The sequence below is a fragment of the Miniopterus schreibersii genome, assembly GCF_964146895.1.
Source record: "Miniopterus schreibersii genome assembly, chromosome: 1".
Taxonomy (NCBI): domain Eukaryota; kingdom Metazoa; phylum Chordata; class Mammalia; order Chiroptera; family Miniopteridae; genus Miniopterus; species Miniopterus schreibersii.
Window position 1 is genome coordinate 149,437,460 of NC_138101.1, and position 12,612 is coordinate 149,450,071.

A 12,612-nucleotide genomic window follows, 5' to 3' on the forward strand; every position below is an offset into this window, starting at 1 on the left:
CAAAGCAAAGACAGAAAACCTTTGGAGACAGAAAGCCTTGTGTATAGTCTTTGGTCTAATGAATTTGCAGTTTAGTCAAGGAGATTGGATTATCACAAAAACAGAAATGTCACACAAACATAACATATACAAATTCTTCCAAAGAATATGAAAAGAGAGAACATTTCCCAATTTCTTTTATGAGGCCAGTATAACCTTGTTACCAAACCAAGTATGATACCTTGATACCAAATCTGACCCAAGGACATTACCAGAAAATAAGATTACAGGTCAATCTTTCTTATGAATCTAGATGCAAAAAATTCTAAATAATATTATTAGCAAATTTAATCCAGTAATATAATAGGATAATATATCATAGCCAAATCTAGTTATTTCAAGAATTAAAAGTTGGTTTATCAATTGAAATCAATGCAGTTTACCATATTAGCAGAATAAAGCATATGGTATTTTGGTAGATAAAAGAAAGCACTTGATAAAATTTAACATTCCTTCATGATAAAAACAAAAGAAAAAACAAACTCCTAGCAAATTAGAAGTAGAATTCAGTATAATAGCTACCTTTGGGATTAGGGAAGGGAAATGATTAGGTGGGGACTTGAAAGAGACTTTCTAGGGGGCTGGCAGTACTTATTTCTTGACCGAGATGGTAGATACATGGGTGCTCTCTTTGTGACAAATTATTGAGCTTTATTTTATTCTTAGTACACTTTTACTATGTGTCTTATACTTTAATAAAAGAAAAGAAAGACTTCCTTCAATCTCAGGACCAACCATTGTTAAATAATTTTTATGAATCCTCCAAGGAATATACTATCCATTGTAATATATGCACATTTCCCCTTTTTGTGATAAACACACACAAAAAACACACACATATCCCTCCCCCCCCGCCATGCTTTGCTTTTTCACTTAAAAGTATAGAGAATCATTCCATATGAGCCCATATACAGTTAATGGCTTCCTTGTTTAATACTATTTGGTCATACTATAATTCATTTGGCCCAATAATCAGACATTTCATTTTTTTCCAGGGTTATGTATAGCATCAATTTTAATACTTAATGACATTTCTGTACAATGATTTACTAGACTTCTATGGTGGAAATTTAGGTTGTTTCCAGTTTCCCACTATTATAAAAAAGGCTCTGATGAATATTCATGCACACTTTTTTTCCACACTTGCTCAGTTATTTCCTTTACATAAATCCCAGGACATAGAAATAGTGGGTTAAAGATATTCTCATTTTAACTTAAAATTAAAAAAAAATTTAAGAATTTTAAAATAAACTTTATTTTTTAGAGTAGTTTTAGGTTCACAGCAAAATTGAGCCTAAGGTACAAAGATTTCCCATATACCCCTGCTTCCATTCACACATAGTGCCCCCTGTCAACACGCCGCACCAGGGGGTACATTAGTTATAGCTGATGAACTTACAATGACACATCATTATCACCCTTCGCGTTAGGGTTCTCTCTCGGTGCTGTACACTCTGTGGGTTTGGACAAATGTATAAGGACGTGTTCCCACCATTATAGTATCCTACAGAGTAGTTCCCAGCCCTAAAAATCCCCTGTGTCTGTTCCTCCCTAAGCCCTGGCAACACTGGTGTTTTACTCTGGCCATAGTTTCGCCTTTTCCAGAATGCCGGGTGGAGCCGTACAGGTGTGAGCTTTTCAGATTGACGTATTTCACTTAGTAACATGCATCTGAGTTTCCTCCATGTCTTTTTATGGTTCGATAGCTCATTTCTTTTTAGTGCTGAATAGTATTTCATTGCCTTTCTGTATGACAGTTTGCCCACCCCACTAAAGGACGTCCTGTTGCTCCCACGGTTTGTCAGTTATGAATAAAGCTGCTGCAGGCCTGCAGGAGCCATGGTGGCCTCTGAGGCGGTGGCTGCGGGGCTGGACCGGGGCTCTGACCTGGGGCGCCCAGGCCCGTCCCTGGGGCCGCCAGGGGAGCCACTGGGTCACTGAGGGGCAGCTGGCCCCGAGGCCTCGGTCTGCCTGCATGAAGCAGCAGCCTGCAGGTGCCAGCGGGCGGTGAGCAGCTGCCCCGGGCCATGCGGCCTGACCTCCTGTGCCCTGTGCCCGCGCCCAGCCTGCGCCTGCGCCTGCTCAGGAGCCACCCACCGCAGGAGGACACAGCGAACCCAGCACTGAGGAGGGGTTTAAAAACGTGCTGGAATTCTACTGTTGTCCAATTGGAGGATGCCCTACAGGCCTGACAGACCATTTTCTCAATTTTCTCTCATAAAACACCACTTTATGAAAACGCACGTCGAAAAGAAGCATAAAGGTAGCAAGTGCAGCAATTCGCATGGCACTGAATGGGACTGAAAACCGCGCAGAGGACGGTGGTGAGACCTTCCAGGGCGCGTGTGGCTGTCCCTATGCCACTAGAACTGCATTACAGTCCCACATCTACGGAACTGGGATCCACCCGTAAGGAAAGGAAAACGGAAAACTGCCTGCACGACCAGAAGTTGCCCGGTAAGACCATTCTGTCATTGAACAACCAACCAACCCTGGGACCAGACACTCAAGAATTCGAAACTTTAGAAATAAAGCTGCTTTTGAAGACTCTTGTGGCTCTAATCTAATGCCAGAAAGCAGCCTCTTAACGACAGCGCCACGATGTCCTCAGGAGCTGCTTTTACAACAAAGCCCGAGCGCTTCGGTTAAACCCTGCATTGTGCAGCTTTCTCCTGTGCCCGTCTTTGTGCCTGCAGTGGACTCCCCCCCCGCCGGTGGTGTGGGTGTCCTGCATCTGGCCTCTGCCCCAGGAGCTGGGCACTTACTGCCCTTGTCAAGAGGAACCCTGATCCTTGGCCTTGATTCAGAGGCCTGATCTCTGAAGAAGAGCCTCTCTCTCTCAAAAATTGTAAATCCTGTTGCTGTTGAGCCAATTAGTACAGGTGTTCAAGTGAGCCTGGGTAAAAAGTCCTTTACAAGAACTAGGGAACACATTTCAAAAGCACAGCATTTATTCAGTCACCATACAGACAGATCTGTCTGGCCACACCACACGTTATACCTTCTGCACAGGGGGTGTGCCCTGATTCCTCTGTATCGTCTTGTTCTCAAATGGATTTGAGGGTTGGTTCTCAAGTTTCTCTTCTCCTTAGTGTTCATATTCATACATTTTGCCCAGTTCTAAGGCAGTTTCATCTATAGCTGCTCAGACTGATGCATTTTGGATGCCTGCTTCCAGTTAGGTGGGATCTCCGGAGAAACCCAAACCAGCGGAATGCAAAGTCCAACAGAACACCGAGTACAGATGGACCAGGCTGTAATGTGTGGAGACGTTTTTGAGAGTGCCTATTCATCATACAGCGCTTCTACAGACAGTATTATAAGCAGCAGCTTGGTAGGAGAGAATGTAACTCATGGTTTGTTACTTCAGAACCACCCTAAGACTTTAAATCAAGATATTGAGAAATCTGCACCAATTATAAACCTCAGTGCACAGAACAGTATGTTTCCTTCACAGAATATGACAGATAATCAGACCCAAACTCTAGATTTATTAAGTGATTTAGAAAACGCCTTGTCAAGTAATCTGCCTGGCCAGACACTGGAAAATTGTAGTCTTCTGTCTGACACGAATATTGGACCTGACACCCAGCTCCCATCTGGCCCAACTCAGAATCCCGCAATTAAGTTTGATATTGAAGAGTTCTTTTCAGCCTCAAATATCCAGACAAACTGAAGAGAGTGAGCTTAGCACCGTGACCGCTGAGCTTCTCTTAGAATCACTGGATACAGAGACCCAAACTGATTTCTTACCTGCAGACACCTCTGTCCAGCCCTACAGGGGAAATTCTGATTTCTTAGGCCTTGAACTGTTTGGCATGCAGACACAGACTTCTTTTTAGACAGTAGCCCTCATCTGTCTCTGGGAAGTATTTTGAAACACTCCAGCTTTGCCATGAGGGGCTCTGAGGAGTACGGGACTGCAGAGCATTCCTGGGTCTGAATTCAGGTGCTGCTTATTCTCCAGTTGATAACGGAGGGGAAGGCTCTGTCTCTAGGTCTGTTCACTCACTAGTAAAATAAGTGAATTTAGACTTCTAAATCTTAGAGGCCCCTTCTCGCACTAACATTTTGTGATCTAAGAGGTAAAGCAATTCTTAAGACTATCATTTTATGAAGAGTTGCCTAACAATAACTCATGCTTATATGATATCTAAATCTTCTAATGGATTTTTCAAGGTTTTAGATCTTAGTGACAACAAAATCATTAATGGGCAAAAGGACACTGGAGAGCTATAGCCAAACTTCAGCACTATTGGAACACTGGGGCTTTAGGTACTTGTAGTGATGTAACACAGCTCTCCTGTCATTGCTGATCGACAGTTCCATACTCAGGAAAATACCCGCTGCCTTTCTTTGTTCTGCCTTTCTCACAATTACTTTGCTTAGTAAACTTGGAAATCAGGAATTTATTGGATAAAATAAGCTTTATAATCTCAATGCCCACTAGAGGGAGATACTGGGGTAACCAACCAAGCTCTTGAATTCACCACACATTTTTACTTCTGGGCAGAAAGCTCTTAGTTTTAATTAAAATAAATGAATAAGTTAAAAAGGAAAAGAAAAACAAAAGAACAACAGAAAAAGGTGAGGGTGAGAGCTGAAAGCGAAAGCCAGCTTCCCAGGGCTACAAGGAAAGATTCAGATACACCATGAATCACTGTGAAGCCTTTCAGAGCTACACTGAATATTTCCTGCCATTAGAACCTTAAGTGTATTGACCTAATTTGCAAATACCCACACCCCTTGAAGTGCTTGCATTTGCTATCTTTGAAAAATCTAGTAAAAACTCATAAAGTCTCTAGGATTTTTTTTTTTTTAAATTATCAAGTTTTTTTATTTCTCAAATTTAATTTTTAGAATTAGTTTCTATGGACATAATTTTTATTTTCTCTTTTGAATATTCTTTCCTGTTTAATTTTTACTTACTCATGATCTTAAAAGCACATTGAGCAATTTATAAGTATTAATATTTCAGAGTTGGGATGCATTTTAGCAAGTATATTGTGACTTTTTTCCAACTCAGTTATTCTAAGGTTTTTGATGATTATAAAAGCAAGAGGCTGGGGTACAGTTCTAGGTGAAAATGTTAGAAGTCAGACTAAAAAATAATATATTTATGGAATATTTTATTTATTTATTTTTGTTAATGTTCCTGTTTCTTTATTGGATATTAACCCCTTTCTTCATTCTTTTTTCTCAGCATTGCTTTGGCTTTTTGGGGTCTTTTGTGGTTCCATACAAATCTGATGATTTCTCATTCTATTTCCTTAAAAAATGAGATTGGTATTTTTGATGGGGATTGCATTAAATCTTCATATTTCTTTGGGTAATGTGGCCATTTAACTATGTTGATTCTTCCAATCCATGAACATGGACTATCTTTCCATTTTGTTGTGTCTTTTTCAATCTCTTTTAATAATGCTTTGTAATTTTCAGTATATAGGTCCTTCACATTCTTGTTATTTCTAGGTATTTTATTCTTTTGGTTGCAACTGCAAAAGGAATTGCTTTTTTCATATTTTTTTTCTGAAGTTTCATTGTTAATATATAGGAAAGCAGTGGATTTTTGTACATTAATTTTGTATCCTGCAACTTTACTGTATTTGTTTATCGTTTCTAATAGTTTTTTTGGTGGAGTCTTTAGAGGTTTCTACAGAATCATGTCATCTGCAAAAAGTGAGACTTTACTTCTTCCTTCCCAATTTGGATGCCTTTTATGTTTTCATTCTGTCTGATGGCTCTGGCTAGGACTTCCAGAACCATGTTGAATAAGAGTGGTGAGAGTGGGCATCCTTGTGCTGTTCCTGATCTTAGAGGAAAAGCTTTCAGTTTGTTGCCATTGAGTATAATATTGGCTGGGAGTTTTTCATATATGTCCTTTATTGTGTTGAGGTCCTTCCCTTCTGTTCCTATTTTAATGAGTGCTTTAATTATAAATGGATGTTGAATCTCATCAGATGCTTTTTCTGCATCTGTTGATAAGATCATATGGTTTTTATCCTGTTCTTTGGTAATGTGGTGTAGTACATTGATCAATTTGCATATGTTGAACCATCCTCGTGCCCCTGGAATTGGAACATTTCAGTGAAGTCAGTAGGTGATGAATAATATAGGCACATAAAAATAATTTAATAATATTTCATCCAGGTATCTCCAAAATGAATGACCAAAGAGGAGAGTGTTTTACAAATTAAATTTTCCTTGGTTATTGACTATGCAAGATGCTTTAGAAGTACAATTGGGGATTATTTAGAATTTGTATGAATGGATATAATTCTTAATTTTAATAGTTGCAGAACAGATAAGGGATCAGAAGATGGGAAAGTAACTTGGCCTGATCATAAAGACTGAACATTATGCTTCATAATATGATGGGAAGAGCATGGCCTCTGGGTCAACCAGAGCTTGGACTGCTAGTTCATACCCTAAAGAGCTGTGTGACTTTGGCACACTACTGATCACCCTGAACCTGTTTGCTTGTTTGTAAAATTGTTGTGAAGATGAGAAATAAAAGTCATAGTAAGTGGTAGTGATCATTATTGTCATCACCACCACATTATAATGATGATGATGACAATAATAGTAATAACAATCCATAATTTTTATTCCAGTTAACAAAAGATAGACTTTTTCCTGTAGGTGAGGCATTCTGCATCGCTGGAAGATGATGAGGCTAGTTTCACTGGAAGCCTTTTTACTTTCCTTCTAACTCTGAGATTCAGGGATACCAAGTGGATTAGGATAGTAGGAAAAAACCTTACTTTTCATTCTACTTTAGGTTAAGTGATTAGTATAAAGAATTAAAGTAAGAGAAGTTAGGGACACCAAAAATTACCGAGTAAAATGATTACCAGTTGTTGGTGAAATTGAGTATTATTGTGGGTAGCAATAACATGAGGACATAAGGAGTGACATTTAAGTTGAAGTATATTATTAAACACTTAACTAGTAGCTATTTTCAATCTTTCTTCTATGTATAAAGTCAGCTTTGCTGGTTGGTGAAAATTTTCTCCTGAGGTGATTGGTAATACTCTTTGGATGCCGTCTTGCTGATTCTGCCGATAAGAAGCTATCTGTAGGTGCAGAGAACTGTGGTGGAGTGGGATGCCCCGGGGCCCTGGCAGGAGGGCTTCTCACCTCCTTCAGTGGGGTGTGTGAGGTTAGGTGAAAGTAGAGTCAGTAGGGACCCCTCAAGGGCCTTCTATGTTTCCAGGTTGTGATCTTCTAGTGGATTTATTTTTATTTTATTTTAGTTTTTCATCCCCGTTTACCCCCTTCTCCCTCCACCCCCCATTCTCCGCAATCACCACACTGTTGTCCGTGTCCATGAGTTCTATCTGTGTCTCTCTTTTTTCCTTTTTTGCTCAGTCCTAGTGGATTTCAAACTGCTTTGTCTTGTCTCCTTTCTCATTTTTTATGGGAGTTCCAGTTGGAGCAGAACACAGGGGACCAGGAGTACATTTGCCTCATTCTGTAGAGATTCATAGATTGTCATTATTAGACTATAGCCTTAACATTCAGGAAAAAAAATTAAAAAGGAAAAACTGTACCTATTGAGTTTTCCAGTCAAATTATTGCTTAGTATTTTAAAGATCCTCCCTTGCTATACAATAATGGATTGTAAAGCTATTGGAGCCGGCCTAAAAAAGTCCCAGCCCTTTAACACTGGTTAGAGTTAAGTGTTGTAAATACTGCCAGTTGCCTCAAGTTGGCTAATTTTTATTATCAAATCCTACTCTGTTGTTTAGTGTGGTATAATTTATGCTTTTCCCCTTATTTCATAACTTCATTGCATTTCTCTTGTTATCATTTCACTGTTAAATACCAACAGATCTCACAATAAATGACTAAAATGAGTAATGCCTAAATTTCCATTGTTTTTCTCTTTTAATTTCTTAAAAACTAAATCTTTTAAAGAAGAAAACTTTTCAGAGAAGAAAGGATTTGTTTTCTGGGTATCTGGCTGGCAAAGTTAACATGTGCTAATGTTTCGTTTTGCATATGCAGACTATTCCACTGTCACATTGGCAATATGACATGTTAAAGTAATTTATCCTGTAATTAAATTATTTCCCATGGAATATCATAACTTTTTTGGAGCAATAGTAGGAACAGGCGTGAGGAATCCCATTTCATTTTGTTTCTTATAATGACTAGGGAAAGTTCTTTAAATTTACCTTCTAGAAACTCAGGTTATGTTGTTAACACTGGGTTGCCTGCTTTGTGTCAGCACCAATAATATCTTACTAAGGACAACATAAAAGTAGGTTGGCTTTTTGTGTATCACTTTCAAATGATAGATTTTAATGAGTGCCACCCAGGTTACTCTTTGACCAATATGTTGATTTAATTATTTCAAGCATGCAAATAAAATATAATTGTTTCAAAGATCTTGGGTAACATCCCACATGAGAGGACATTCTGGGCTATTAACCAGTTGTTAATTTTGATTGTGTTTATTTAAGTCAACTGGAAGCAGGGCCCTGTGGAACTTTATGTGTGGTTATCAAAGCCCATAATCTCCTATAATTTAAGTAAGTTACAGGGAAGTTAAAATTGGTCACGACTCCTGTGGTTACAAGAACATCCAGAGAATATCTGATTAATGTTTCTTTTTCTGATAAAATTGTGTTATTTCTTTGTAAAAAATATGCAAAAATTCAAGCAATCAGTAGAATATAAAATAAAAAAATTTAAAATGTAAAGTCTACGTACTGTAAAGAAATCAAAGTGCTCCTTTTTATTTTATAATTTAAGTTGTATTCATGTTTATTTTCATGACAAAATATTTTAATTACAAACATTTTAATTCCTCAAATAAGGTTGCTTAAGAAAATTTGGTGATAAAGAAAACATGTTATCAGAAAAAAAATTAAATGTAAGTTTTCTCTAGGAATAATTTACAAAAACATGTTTTAGTGCAAGAAGCCTTTATATTTAGAAGTTTATGTGCTTCAATTTTTTGAGATAACATTGTAAAATTCTGATATATTGTTACTCGTTGACCACAATGTTAAATATCACACACACATAATTAGATGGATTAATGTAGCACTTAATTTTTTCTCAACTTTTTATTATGAGAAAATTTCAAACATATAGAAAAAGTGCAAGAATAGTCAATGAACATGCATGTCTTTTACCTAGATCCTTGTAAACATTTTGCTACAAATGCTTTCTCTTTTTCTCTACTCTTTTTCCTGAACAATTTGAGAGTTAATTGCAGACATTATTGACACAATACTATTATCTAATATGAGGTCCATATTAAAATTTCCCAAATGCCCCAATAATAATGTCCTTTACAACTTTTCCTGTTTTTTGTTTTTTTTCTTTCTGATCCAATCATTGCATTTAATGTTCATGTTTCTTTAGTTTCCTTTCTTCTACGACAGTTCCCCAGTTTTTTCTCTTTCATGACAGTAACATCTTGAAGAGTCCACACCTATTTTTGGGGGTCAAATTTCCTCTATTTTGATGTATCAGGATGTTTGCCTTATTACTAGATTGAGATTAACTTTTTTTGCCCTCAGCAGTACTATGTAGCTGATGCCCTTCTCAGTGAATCATACCACATGATTTCTGTTTATTCCATTAAACTAAAAATTTTTGGTTTGTTTTTTATTGAGTTTTAATTGACATATAACATTATATTAGCTTCAGGTGTATAACATAATGATTCAATATTTGTATATATTGTGAAAAGACAAAAAATATTCTAATACAGAGAGACAGAAGATTTGCTTCCTATCCAAAAAAATGCCCTAGTTTAGGTATGTGACATAAATTCCCTTTTCATAAAGGGAATTTAAAACATAGTTTAAAAAGTCCTTTAAAAGTACAAATAGGTACTGTAACATATTTAGTTAATCTTCCATTATGTGTTTTAATAAATACAACACTCAGTGCATATTTGCTGAATGAATACTGGTGACTTTAAAATCACAAATTCTCAGCTTTGTCAAGGAATGAAAATCCCTCATTGTTGCACTGCTATTTAAATCTTTTTATGTCTTCCTTCATTGTTTTGTTTAGGAAACAAAATGTACTAAGCTTAGAATAAACTGTTTGAGATGCCTAACATAAAAATAACCCAAGCAAATGTAATTTTAAACTGTCACTGTGTATATAGGGTCACATTATTTCACTTGCAGTCATTCAGGGTTTGTATATATCACATTTCAGTATAATGACATGGTCAGGCTCCAGAGAAAATACCAGTCAACACGAATTTGGTTTGACTAACAAATATTTACATGTCCTTGTACTCTAATTATTGTAATCTTTTAAGGGGTTTATGTTACAGAGGCTTAATTTTTTTAAAGCTTTATGTTAGATTTAAAAAGGTTGATCAGTAGTGTATCTAACTGTGAAAATGATACTGGCAGCCCATCTAGATAAATGCTGGATTTAAGCCAGAGCTTCCGCAGAGAACAGGTGGACTTAAGAGTGGCCTGACATGGGCAGACGGCTGCCTGTCATGTGCGTGCTTTCTTGTGTGTATTGACCTTTTCTGCTTCCCAGGTGGGTGGTGTTGATAGAAGTCAGGGTGGTCATTTGATCTTTTAAGTTTCTCTAGTCACTAGTTGGTACATTATAGGAAAGAAAAGCTAAACAGTGCTGTCCTTTGCTTGCGAGGTTGATGCCTCATCTCCAGAAGGCAGGCAGATGGGTGGCTGTGTTGCTGGCTACTGAGCCATTCGAATGTGTTTGCTCACTCAGTACCGTGTCATCGGCAGGCTTTTGTGAGATGGCCAACTGGACCTGTGGGTTAAATCTGTAACTGTAAAAATCTTTTAATGGATCACTGCCCCCCACATACACTTTGATTAAAGCTCCCTGGCCTGTGGGACCACAATATAAACTTTAGCTTCACTATAGTGTTTCTCACTTTGTATTGCAAAGATATTTCCCTCTAGGTTACAGTGAGGGCTTCAGTCACAGAGATTATCCCTTTTTAAATCTTTGGATCCCCAGTGTGCAGTCTGGTACCTAAATGAATTAAGAAAAAAAAAGTGATCTCATTTGCAACATGGTAATTTGCTGGTGATAAGGTAATTAATTATTTGGGCTTTTACTAACATAACCACTTGAGGTTCTATAAATTTTGCAGTTTACAAAATCCAGAAGATTTATTTATTTATCCACATTTATTGAAGGGTTATTATGTTCCATGTGGGGCTAATTCACCAAGATCTCTCTTTCCTCTCCTATGGCTGATGTCCATTTGAGAAGTTGGAAGTCTGTTCCACACTGGTTGTTAAAAGTGTGACTACATCCCTAGTTCTAGGCAATTGTGCCAGGTCCTGGGGTCCTCCTAGTTGCTAATAGGCTTTGTCTGTCATATATGCATATGAAAGCACGTTCCATTAACCCAAGCATGTGAATTAGTAGAGTTGTCATAGTGATGGTTCTAGCAAATACTGTCCCTCCTGGGCCCCAGCTTGAATTTTCTGAATTTTGTCCAGTGCCTCTTATATTCTCAGGTGAAGGAGTTAGTACACTGGGAAGTGTTCAAGGAGCAAGAGAGGCAATGAAACGATAACAGCTCTTTGGCTACCAAAAATGGAGGTGTTTCTTAAAGCTGCAAATCTCTCTTGATGAATGTGGAAACATCTCCTTTACATCTAATTTTCTTCTTTATACTTGTATGAAGTCCCATGCTCTCTTAGTTTTATTTTCTGCTTCTTAGTTTTCTCTCCACTGGAGAGACAGGCAATTATATAGCTGTTATAAAGTAGTAAAGTGAGAGTTTTCTCTTGTTGACCAGAACTTTAAGATCAATTAAATATTTTCTAATTGAAGTGTTATAGTTAAAATTGGTAAGTATTGACTGAAAGTAATGGCAGGGAGAATACAAATGGTCTTCAAGTATAAGTTTTAGTCATGAGGGCTATTTTGTGAGCTGCAGGTTCCTTGAGCCATGAATAGAAGTGGGAATCACAACGTACCACCTTAAGTGAGCGAAAAAACATTTTTAATAACTCCAGGTTTCTCCTGATTTCATCAGGATTGATTAGAGATCCCATAAAAGTTATTTTTCTTATTATAAAAGCAATGTATTCTCATTATAGAATACTGGGGAATTTAAAAGTATGTTAAAAATTAAATAAAATAAAAATAATCCATAATCTTAACAACCAAAGATTGGACTAATTGCCACCTTGATTATTATGGTGAAAATAAAATATTTGTACCTTTTAAAAATATTACAGTTGAAGGAAACTATATTTAGTGCTTATGTTGATCCAATTAACAAAATGTTATAGCATATCTACTTTGTGCACTTTTCCAGGCACTGGGGAAGAGTAGCGATTAAAAAAAGTGCTTGTTCTCATGGAGCTTGCATTTGGTTGGGGAGACAGAAAGTAAGTTAAAAGATAAATAAGGTGGTAATGCCTTGAAGAAAAACAAAGCAGGGTATGAGATGGAGAGTGGCAGGGGATATTAATATATTTTAGGGAGGTGAGGGAAAGTCTGATAAGGTGACATTTGAGCCAAGAGTTCAGACAAAGAGCATTCCAAACTGAGGGAGTGGTAGGTGGAACAGTCCTAAGGTGGTGTGCGATA

At 37.3% G+C, this 12,612-nt stretch overlaps 1 protein-coding gene and 1 pseudogene across 9 annotated transcripts in view; both read left to right on the forward strand.

Annotated features, from left to right (window-relative positions):
• GALK2 (galactokinase 2) overlaps positions 1–12,612 on the forward strand; it is a 123,529-nt gene that overhangs the window by 47,800 nt on the left and 63,117 nt on the right. The window lies entirely within an intron of this gene.
• Positions 2,198–3,982, forward strand: LOC308564494 (ATM interactor pseudogene; annotated as a pseudogene). Its single transcript has one exon. The product of its transcript is annotated as an ATM interactor pseudogene (transcript).